Consider the following 12521-nt stretch of genomic DNA (forward strand, 5'->3'; position numbering starts at 1 on the left):
CCATCGATGTGGATAGGGGGGTGTTCCCTCTGCTGTTTCCTGAAGTCCACAATCATCTCCTTAGTTTTGTTGACGTTGAGTGTGAGGTTATTTTCCTGACACCACACTCCGAGGGCCCTCACCTCCTCCCTGTAGGCCGTCTCGTCGTTATTGGTAATCAAGCCTACCACTGTTGTGTCGTCCGCAAACTTGATGATTGAGTTGGAGGCGTGCGTGGCCACGCAGTCGTGGGTGAACAGGGAGTACAGGAGAGGGCTCAGAACGCACCCTTGTGGGGCCCCAGGGTTGAGGATCAGCGGGGAGATGTTGTTGCCTACCCTGACCACCTGGGGGCGGCCCGTCAGGAAGTCCAGTACCCAGTTGCACAGGGCGGGGTCGAGACCCAGGGTCTCGAGCTTGATGACGAGCTTGGAGGGTACTATGGTGTTGAATGCAGAGCTGTAGTCGATGAACAGCATTCTCACATAGGTATTCCTCTTGTCCAGATGGGTTAGGGCAGTGTGATTGAGATTGCATCGTCTGTGGACCTATTTGGGCGGTAAGCAAATTGGAGTGGGTCTAGGGTGTTAGGTAGGGTGGAGGTGATATGGTCCTTGACTAGTCTCTCAAAGCACTTCATGATGACGGAAGTGAGTGCTACGGGGCGGTAGTCGTTTAGCTCAGTTACCTTAGCTTTCTTGGGAACAGGAACAATGGTGACCCTCTTGAAGCATGTGGGAACAGCAGACTGGTATAGGGATTGATTGAATATGTCCGTAAACACACCGGCCAGCTGGTCTGCGCATGCTCTGAGGGCGCGGCTGGGGATGCCGTCTGGGCCTGCAGCCTTGCGAGGGTTGACACGTTTAAATGTCTTACTCACCTCGGCTGCAGTGAAGGAGAGACCGCATGTTTTCGTTGCAGGCCATGTCAGTGGCACTGTATTGTCCTCAAAGCGGGCAAAAAGTTATTTAGTCTGCCTGGGAGCAAGACATCCTGGTCCGTGACTGGGCTGGATTTCTTCCTGTAGTCCGTGATTGACTGTAGATCCTGCCACATGCCTCTTGTGTCTGAGCCGTTGAATTGAGATTCTACTTTGTCTCTGTACTGACGCTTAGCTTGTTTGATAGCCTTGCGGAGGGAATAGCTGCACTGTTTGTATTCGGTCATGTTACCAGACACCTTGCCCTGATTAAAAGCAGTGGTTCGCGCTTTCAGTTTCACGCGAATGCTGCCATCAATCCACGGTTTCTGGTTAGGGAATGTTTTAATCATTGCTATGGGAACGACATATTCAACGCACATTCTAATGAACTCGCACACCGAATCAGCGTATTCATCAATATTGTTATCTGACGCAATACGAAACATCTACCTTTATTCATGTAGTTTGCTAATTTCTGTTTCCCTATGACTGTGTAGAAATAGTACCATAATCTGTCTCGTAACAATAGCATGGTGTAGGCCTTGTTCAAAGCACTGAAAATCTGTATCATGGAATTTTGATATTGTGGTATCTGGATCAGAATGATCCTATCAGATTATTTTCAACAACTAAAAAATTACAGAATCCTGATCATTCTGATGAAAACATTTCAAAAACTGGGCAATGGCATTAATCTGGTGGCCATCTGGTTGCAATTTTGTGATTGTTTCTCTGTGATCATTGTGTCCCACTGGAGTCAAAATAAAAATAAAAGCAGTGTGTTGTGTGGACTAACTTTGATAAATACATAGATTTGTGTATGTGTGACCAAAATCCCGAAGTATCCCTTTAATCCAGAGTTAATCGCTATTAGTATCATGCAAAAACACTTTCAGTAAGTGATTTTGAGTGTTGTTTTAACACTATGGTGTAAAGCCTAATTTGCATATTTCCCATGGTGCCTTTGAGTGAATTGTGAAGTTATACCACCCATGACTGTATTTTGTTAGTGAGAGAGACATGTCACGGCTGTTGAAGGAGGAGGATAAAGGTGCAGCGTGGTGAGTTTACATATTCTTTATTTAAGATGACAAAAACAATAAACACTACAAACAAACTGTGAAGTTAACAGGTTACCAATCAGAGACAACGATAGATAGCTGTCCTGGCCAAAACATAGAAATACAAACTCAAAGATAACAAAACATAGAATGCCCACCCCAAATCACACCCTAACCAAACCAAATAGAGACATTTAAAGGCTCTCTAAGGTCAGGGCATGACACATGATTGTTGAATTATTTGCCTTTAAAGGCCTGTGGCTTTCACCAAATGAGTACCAAAGGAAATGTTTTCATGACTTTATGACAATTAATCATAAGGCCTTTCTTTGGTGGCCTCATTTTACCCTAACACAGTGGTGTTTGGAAAATCTTGGTTTACAAATTACAGGCTACACCAGGCCTGCAATTCTTATTATACTGGCTGGCAAAGTGACGGGTAATTCCTTTTGAAATCCTGTAAGAGTTAGGATATCCAACCATTGTCATTTTTATTCAACCGCAACCTGCATTCAGAATTACATCCAGGGTTAAGATCTCTTAGTACAGGAGAATACTTAAACTATTTTAATGGGAACAACCATTTCAGTAACGGGTGCAATAAATCTAACTAACTGATTGGATTCGTTTAGAATTGTTTTATTAATCTTTGTGTAGCATAAGATTAAATCAACCAATCAATGTACATTCAAAAACACAGATATTAAAAACAATCATGAAAAAAATATATACCTTCATAGCATGCTGGGAAATATGATAATGATGGGTGTGGTTTTGATGGGATTGTTTCACTCTGTTTCACTCAAACAATGGTTATTAACACCAACACAAGGGTTATTTTACACCAATGGGTGTTAATTTAACTCTGTCTGAGTAAATTTAACTCCTGACTACTTTATTACATTATAAGTGAATTTGTCCAAATACTTATGACTTCTTCAAATGGGGGGACTAGAAAGATGAAGCGCTTTCATTTCTAAATGGTAAAACAAATATGTATGAAAATACTCTCAAATAAAACGGTAACCTTCTGTACTGTCGCTTCATATGAAACATTTGATCTGAAATCCAAAATGCTAGAGTATAGTGCCAAAAACAAACATTTAACTTGGCTGTCCAAATAAATACAGATGGAAATATATTCATAGGTTGCACCTCCGCCACTTGGTCAAGTCATTGTTATGAATGCTTTCAAGCCGCCCTCTGCCATAGTGGTGCCCAAAAGTCGTAATAAACCCAGTCATTCTGAACGGGGGCTAATGGTTGTTTTGTCTAAATTACACAATAGTGGCCTGTAAATATGATAACATTGCTAAAGTAGGCAAATATTTAGAAGGAAACAACTTTGTCATCATTATCATGTCGTCAAATTTACTGTAGACAGATGGCGTCAAAAATATCTAGCAATGCTCACGTTAGCTATCTAAGATCTGGTGGTCTCCCCGCAATCTTAGCTATCTAGTGAACGTTATACTGCATCTAAAGTCTTTCTGGCAACATTAAAATGATGAATAATTTTTTTCCCTACTAATTATTTGCCTCCTTTAGAGATATTATTGTATTTCCAATCCACTGCAATGCACTTTTGATGAAATCATCCTCAGCTGCAATTTATACTGCATTGAGTAGAAATGACAGTATTCAGACATACAGTAGTAACGTTAGCTTACACGTCAATGGAAAAGGTGAACTGAACTCTCCTTCCCCCATTTGACACCCAGGTGGCGACAATCATGTCTGTGCCTGGCAGATTATCTCAGCGTGGATGTTGTCCCACCACCTCAAGCACAACAAGATGGAGCTGCTCTTCTTCCCGGGGAAGGCCTGTCCGCTCCAAGACCTCTCCATCACAGGTGACAACCCCACAGTGTCCCCCTCCCAGAGTGTAAAGAACCTTGGCGTGACCCTAGACAACAACCTGTCATTCTCTGCAAACATCAAAGCAGTGACTCACTCCTGCAGGTTCATGCTCTACAACATCCATAGAGTATGACGCTGCCTCACAGAGGAAGCGATGCAGGTCCTAATCCAGGCACTCCAGGCACTCCCGTCTGGACTATTGCAACGAGCTGTTGGCTGGGCTCAGCGCTTGTGCCATCAAACCCCTGCAAATTATCCAGAAGGCTGCAGCCCACCTGGTGTTCATCCTTCCAAAGTTCTCCCATGTTGCCCCGCTCCTCCGCACACTCCACTGGCTTCCAGTCGAAGCAAGCATCCACTACAAGACCATAGTACTTGCCTACGGAGCAGCAAGAGGAACTACCCCTTCCTACCTTCAGGCTCTGCTCCAACCCTACACCCCAATCCGAGCACTACGCTCTGCCACCTCTGGTCTCCCTCTAACCCCTATGAGAGGGCAGCTCCCGCTCAGCCCAGTCCAAGCTCTTCTCTGTCCTGGCACCCTAATGGTGGAACCAGCTTCCCCCTGAAGCTATGAGAGCAGCCCCTTCTTCCTGAAAACATCTGAAACACTACCTCTTCAAATAAAATCATTAATAATCCCACAGCACCCACCCTCTCCTCCTCACCCCTCCCAATAAAAATATTTTTTGTCAACTAACACTCACACTTGACTTTTTTCAGCGCTTACTAGTTCTGACTTTGCTGATGGCTATTTTGAGAAAATATTGACTTACTATGACTGTGGTGTGGTTGTCCCACCTAGCTACAGTAGGAAATGTAACCCAACCAGAGTATGTGAGCAGAGCTGTGCTAGAGCGGAGCGAGAAGTGGAAGGTTCCCGATCTGACTGCAGCGTGAAGGGAGATTCCCAAAGGCTTCTCGCCCGCTCCAATTTCGCTCCAGTAGCGCTCACTTCACCGACACAGGGAATGCCCGCCCCAGCATGCATTTACTTGTGTGCTGCGATAGCCCCTTGCTTTAGCTACTGTCACGAAGTATGTTCATAAATAAACTGATAAAACACACAGGTGCTAAATCAAGGCGATTTACAAAGATGATGTAGTGTTCACAAATAAATAATCATTGTGGAATCTGAAAAGCCATGTATCCCAAAAGCATGCTACGTGCACATGCTAAAAGAAAGGAACGAGGTGGGTAGAAAACTGTGTCATTGTAGCAAAGTATTTATAAACCCAAAAATCTGATCTCTTAAGGTTTTGTTCATTTTCATTCTGTTATCTATAGAATAGAACATAATTCATTTTGGCCCAATAGGCCTGGCATATTCCCACGTTTAAGGAGCTGTACGTTTTGATTGGGTTATTTAGCCTAAAACACTTTATGCCTACCTATAGAAAAATAAACAACTCTGCATCTCTGCCCAGCCTGGCAAGAGTGGCCAAAGGGGTGTTTAGCATCCCCAGTGGCTTTATAGGTGTGCAGAGGATATTCTCTGCTGCCGGCTGGCTCTCCAGGCACCATCACAAGGCTGGCCAAAATCTTGTTTCTAAAAATGAATTCTAAATTGAATTCAAATGCACTAATAAGTCATTTTTCGTTTAATTTGTAAATTAATTATAAGTAAGTCACGGCCTATATGCGCAATTTATAGACTAATGATTTAATACAACAAAATGTAGTTTAACCGCTGAGCACTTTATGTCCCTACCAGCCTATTGTGTTGCACTGGCAAATGCTTCACAATGTATTTCTTTGTAGGTTATAGCCTTGAAATCATTTAAATAATATAGCCTAAATAATTAATTGTCGTTCCTCCTAGGCTCCCTGTTTGGCTCCTGACCTATTTAGAGTGTTTATATGCTGTTTAATATGACTTATATCCTATTTGAAATGATGTTCGCTTCTTACATTCACATTTTCATGTTCTTTCAAATACGTTTCATTTAAATCCATATGGTTTGGTTTAAATACTTAAAAAACAATTGGTAGGTCCAGGTAGTCACAAAACTAGATGGGTGTTGGTTAAATTGCGATTTTAATTAATGGAGCGAATTGGGGCAGCAGTTTTTTTCCCCTGTGAGCATGGAGCAGTGTATAGTTGAGCGGTAGGAAAGCACAAGGCAACTGTGTGTAGAGACATAATAAGTCTGTCTGGTATTGCAGATATTTTTTTGCATTCCCTGGTCATAATGCTGTCCATATAATCAAGGAGGACTTTTACAGAATTGCAGCTACGGTAGGCTGCGGTCAGTTGACTGCGGTCAGCGATGCTTTACTAATCTCACATGAATAAACCTAGGGAACATAATACAAATGAAAAATATCCTAATTCATAACACAGATTATACCAAAAGACCATTGGTGCTATAGAAGGGACACACATCCCCCATTCAAAGACCCTCTGGACCAAATGAAGGAGAATATGTGAATAGAACTTCTTTTAAAAACTGTAGCCTATACACTTTCCCCAAACCAAATCATTTTCAGAAACAGTCATTAAATGTAATGATCTTACTTCTTTTGTCAGATGATCTGTGACTCCCATGAGGTTACAACTTAACATAGAACACATTGTTGCCCTTGTTGTCATGACAAGCCCTTAACCAACAAAGCAGTTTTAACAACAACAACAAAAAGTAAGGGCATCGGTACAGAGGCAATGTGTTGGGCACTGGTGTCGAGGTAATTGAGGTAATATGTACCAGCCCAGCCACATGTAGGTAGAGTTATTAAAGTGACTATAGATATTAACAGAGAGTAGCAGCAGTGTAGAAGGGGAGGGTGCAATGCAATAGTCTGGGTAGCCATTTGATTAGATGTTCAGGAGTCTTATGGCTTGGGGGGTAGTAGCTGTTTAGAAACCTCTTGGATCTAGACTTGGAGCCCTGCACCGCTTGCCATGTGGTAGCAGAGAGAACAGTCTATGACTAGGGTGGCTGGAGTCTTTGACCATTTTTAGGTCCTTCCTCTGACACTGCCTGGTATAGAGGTCCTGGATGGCAGGAAGCTTGGTCCCGTTGATGTTCTGTGCCGTACTCACTACCCTCTTTAGTGCCTTGCGATCGGAGGCCGAGCAGTTGCCATATCAGGCAGCGATGCAACTCGTCAGGATGCTCTCGATGGTGCAGCTGTTAAACCTTTTGAGAATCTGAGGACCCATGCCAAATCTTTTTAGTCTCCTGAGGGGGAATAGGTTTTGTCTTGCCCTCTTCACGACTGTCTTGGTGTGCTTGGACCATGTTACTTTATTGATGGTGTGGACACCAAGATGATGAAGCTCTCAACCTGCTCCACTACAGCCCCATCAATGAGAATGGGGGCGTGCTCGGTCCTCCTTTTCCTTTAGTTCACAATCATCTCCTTTGTCCTTACACTATACGGTCAGGTCTCAGACCTCCTCCCTATAGGCTGTCTCATTATCGTCAGTGATCAGGCCTATCACTGTTGTGTCATCTGCAAACCTATTGATGGTGTTGGAGTCACGCCTGGCTGTGCAGTCATGAGTGAACAGGGAGTACAGGAGGGAAGTGAGCACACACCCCTGAGGGTCCCCCGTGTTGAGGATCAGTGTGGCGGATGTGTTGTTACCTACCCTTACCACCTGGGGGTGGCCCGTCAGGAAGTCCAGGATCCAGTTGCAGAGGGAGGTGTTTTGTCCCAGGGTCCTTAGCTTAGTGATGAGCTTTGGTGTTGAGCGTGGTGAGCTGAGCTGTAGTCAATGAATAGCATTCTCACGTAGGTGTTCCTTTTGCCCAGGTGGGAAAGGGCAGTGTGGAGTGCAATAGAGATTGCATCATCTGTGGATCTGTTGATGCAGTATGCAAATTGGAGTGGGTCTAGGGTTTCTGGGATAATGGTGTTGATGTGAGCCATGACCAGCCTTTCAAAGCATTTCATGGCTACAGACGTGAGTGCTACGGGTCGGTAGTCATTTAGGCAGGTTACCTTAGTGTTCTTGGGCACAGGGACTATGGTGGTCTGCTTGAAATATGTTGGTATTACAGAATCAGACAGGGAGAGGTTGAAAATGCCAGTGAAGACACTTGCCAGTTGGTCAGGGCATGCTCGGAGTACACGTCCTGGTAATCCGCCTGGCCCTGCGGCCTTATGAATGTTGACCTGTTTAAAGGTTTTACTCACATCGGCTGTGGAGAGTGATCACAAAGTCGTCCGGAACAGCTGATGCTCACATGCATGTTTCAGTGTTACTTGTCACGAAGCGAGCATAGAAGTTATTTAGCTCGTCTGGCAGGCTTGTGTCACTGGGCAGCTCGCGGCTGTGCTTCCCTTTGTCGTCTGTAATAGTTTGCAAGCCCTGCCACATCCGACGAGCGTCGGAGCCAGTGTCGTACAATGTGATCTTAGTCCCGTATTGACGCTTTGCCTCTTTGATGGTTCGTCGGAGGGCATACCAGAATTTCTTATAAGCTTCCGGGTTAGAGTCCCGCACCTTGAAAGCGGAAGCTCTACCACCTGTAATCCATACAGTCACTGTGGGGACAACGTCATTGATGCACTTATTGATGAAGCCAGTGACTGATATGGTGTACTCCTCAATGCCATCGGAAGAATCCCAGAACATATTCCAGTCTGTGCTAGCAAAACATTCCTGTAGCTTATTATGTGCTTCATCTGACCACGTTTTTATTGACCGAGTCATTGGCGCTTCCTGCTTTAGTTTTTGCTTGTAAGCAGGAATCAAGAGGATAGAATTATGGTCAGATTTACCAAATGGAGGACGAGGGAGAGCTTTGTACGCGTCTCTGTGTGCGGAGTAAAAGTGGTCTGGACTTTTTTCCCATGTAACATGCTGGTAGAAATGAGGTCAAGCGGATTTAAGTTTCCCTGCATTAAAGACCCCGGCCACTAGGAGCGCCGCATCTGGATGAGCATTTTCCTGTTTGCTTATGGCCGTATACAGCTCATTGAGTGCACTCCTAGTGCCAGCATCAGTTTGTGGTGGTAAATAGACAGCTACGAAAAATATAGATGAAAACTCTCTTGGTAATTAGTGTGGTCTACAGCCTATCATGAGATACTCTACCACAGGGGAGCAAAACCCTCAGACTTCCTTAGATTTTGTGCACCAACTGTTGTTTGCCAATATACACAGACCGCCACCCCTTGTCTTACAAGAGGCATCTGTTCTGTCCTGCCGAAAAAGCGTAAAACCCACCAGCTCTATGTTATTCATGTCGTTGTTCAGCCACGACTCGGTGAAACATAAGACATTACAGTTTTTAATGTCCTGTTGTTAGGATATACGTGCTCGTAGCTCATCTATTTTATTATCCAATGATTGTACGTTGGCTAATAGGACTGATGGTAAAGGCAGATTACCTACTTGCCGTCGGATCCTTACAAGGCACCCAGACCTACGAGGATCAGGGCCTTGTCGGGCGTCTGAAGTACATCCTTCGCGTCTGACTTGTTAAAGAAATAAATCTTCCTGTACGGGGTGAGTAATCACTGTCCTGATATCTAGAAGCTCTTTTTGGTCATAAGAGACGGTGGCAGAAACATTATGTCCAAAATAAGTTACAAATAACATGAAAAAACACACACAATAGCACAATTTGTTAGGGGACCGTAAAATGGCAGCCATCTCCTCCGGCCCCATTATTGCGGTAGCAACAGTGAAATTGGTGTGTAGCGCTGCAGCCCTTTGTCTCACTGAGTGAGGAGTACGGTCTTTGCTTTATTTAGGAGGGTTGCTACGAAGTTACAAAATATTGTATCACACAAAAGCTATGCAGCAATAGTCAGTCCAATATTGATTCAAAATAGATCTAAAAAGCATAACACTTTTGCCAAAAATATTTGCATGTAGTTTTCCAACAGTTGCTTATCCACAGGCTTCATATGAAATCTAATTTTGAAATTGATCCCAAGTTTGATTGTAACAGCACTGCACAATGAATTAAAAGTAACCCTATTGTTTTCTTCTCTGTTCCAGGATCAGTCACAGACATCTCTGTGATATCAGAATCTGACAGTAGTCTCTTCTACAGCCCATTGTTGAGAGTCTCTCTGATGCCACAGACGCTGTCCTGCACTGTTCTTACCAGATCTTCTCCTGCCCAACATCAGCCAGGAGCTGCCCCATCTAGTGGCTAATGAGCCTTGCGGCCTGAAGAGGGCGCTCATTGACCTGTGTGTGGAGCAGGGGGACCAACAAAGGGAATTCAGGGGACGACTGTGCAGTGTGGAGAAGAAAATCGTTGACCCTAACCTGGTTTCTACCTTCCAACTCCCCCTGGTGTTACAGCCAGAGGTAGTGGTGGGGGGTTGTGGCCCAAGTTGCAGAGGGTCTTTAGGGCCTGGGTCCCCCCAGAGGCAGAATGGGAGACACCCACACACACTCAGGCTCAGAGCTATCAAAAGAAAGCTGTGTAGTTCATCAGAGTGCTGACATGGCCAGAGCTATAGGTGTAGTAGATATATCAGACTTGGGTCTAATAATATGTTGATATACTTAATATGCTGTGCTTTGTTTGGTTTGCCTGGTACAATGGAACTGATGTAATGGTGAAAAAAAGTGCAAATCAAGCACACCTCAATAGATTGACTCTGGTCTGATATGTATTGGCTATAGCTCTGGACTGAGGACTCAACTACAGTGAGATAAGCCTTGTATTCCTCTGTGTGATAGCAGAAATACTGTACCAATGTGATCACCAATGTACCGAAAGAGAACTCACTCCACTTTTGAGGATGTTGAAGGACATTGTATAGCCAAACCCTGAAGTGGATACTCTTTTTATTCCCATGGTGGGGCAAGAAAATATTGTGCAACAATGTTTACTATGCATCAAATGTAGTTTATTTTTTATTCATAAACCAAACATTTGAATGTTTAAGGGAACATACTGTATGTTGTTAATGGCAGCTTTTCCACATCAATTGACATGTAGGGACAATCAAATGTAAGATATGGGCATTACAATGCAAAACTGCTGTTTTTAAACCATGCATTTGATTAGACATATTTCTTTGATACGCAAATATTCACCTGTTAACCTGTACTGCTTTCTGTACTTTCCTTCAAGAACTTTAAAAATAAATTATTTTTCAAATTAAATATCCACATGAAGTACTTTGTCAATGGACCAAATATTTGTCTCTGTAATATTTCAGTGGCACCACATTGTCATAATTGTGACTATAAAAGGAAGAGGCCGATTTGTGTTTAATTTTAATAAATACAGATTTTCATTTGTGCAATCATTTTCAATAGTCATCTCCATAATCCAACAGACAAGCAAATCCACAGGGTACATTAAATGATATAGTAAATGACATTAGCTTCTTAACGCCATCTACACTGTGTTGTTAAAAATTACGATGTATAGTATATACAAGTATGAACTATATATATAAAGAATTATTGGTTTAAATGTCTATAACAGAAGGCCTTGAGTTGGTTCTTCAAAATATTTATGAAACATAACAGGGAAAAGAAAGAAGCTTTATTTTAGCAGCTTTAACAGTATACGGTGCCTTCAGAAACTATGCATACCCCTTGACTTGTTCCACATTTTGTGTTACAACCTGAATTCAAAATGGATTAAATAAAAACATTTTCTCATCCATCTACACACAGTAACCCATAATGAAAGTGAAAACATGTTTTTAGAAATGTTTGCACATTTATTGAAAATTAAATATAGAAATCTAGTGTTCACACACCTGAGGCAATACATGTTAGAATCACCTTTGGCAGCGATTACAGCTGTGAGTCTTTCTGGGTAAGTCTCTAAAGAGCTTTACACACCATTGCACAATATTTGCACATGAATCATTGTTTCAAATTCATCAAGCTCAGTCAAATTGTTTGTTGATCATTGTCAGACAACCATTTCCACATCTTGCCATAGATTTTCAAACAGATTTATGGCCAAAATTGTAAACTTGGCCACTTGAACATTAACTGACTTTTTGGCTAGAAACTCCAGTGTAGATTTGGCCTTGTGTTTTAGGTAATTGTCCTTAAGAAAGGTGAATTCACCTCCCCGTGGCTGATGGAAAGCAGACTGAATTAGGTTATCCTCTACGTACTCAGTAATGTGTTGTATTGGATTTGCCCCAAACACAATACTTTGTATTCAGGACAAAAAGTTAATTGCTTTGCCACATTTCTTTAAGTATAACTTTAGTGCCTTGTTGCAAACAGCCATTAATCTCTGTAACTGTTTTAAAGTCACCATTGGCTTCATGGTGAAATCCCTGAGCAGTTTCCTTCCTCTCCGGCAACTGAGTTAGGAAGGTCACCTGTATCTTTGTAGTGACTGGGTGTATTGATACACCATCCAAAGTGTAATTAATAACCTCACCATCCTCAAAGGGATATTCAATGTCTGCTTTGTTATTTTTACCCATCTAACAATATGTATTCGGATGTATTGGAAAACATCCCTGGTTTTTGTGGTTGAATCTGTGTTTGAAGGGACCTTACAGATAATTTTATGTGTGGGGTAGAGATGAGGAAGTCATTAAAAATCATGTTAAACACTATTACTTATTATGTGAAGTGTTAAGCACCTTTTTACACCTGACCATATTTAGGCTTGCCATAACAAAGGGGATGAATACTTGTTGACTCAAGACATTTCAGCTTTTCATTTGTAATTAATGTAAACATTTTGAAAAACATAATTCCACATAATAATTATGGGGTATTGTGTGTAGGCCAG

Source organism: Oncorhynchus tshawytscha, linkage group LG01, assembly GCF_018296145.1.
Source record: "Oncorhynchus tshawytscha isolate Ot180627B linkage group LG01, Otsh_v2.0, whole genome shotgun sequence".
Taxonomy (NCBI): Eukaryota; Metazoa; Chordata; class Actinopteri; order Salmoniformes; family Salmonidae; genus Oncorhynchus; species Oncorhynchus tshawytscha.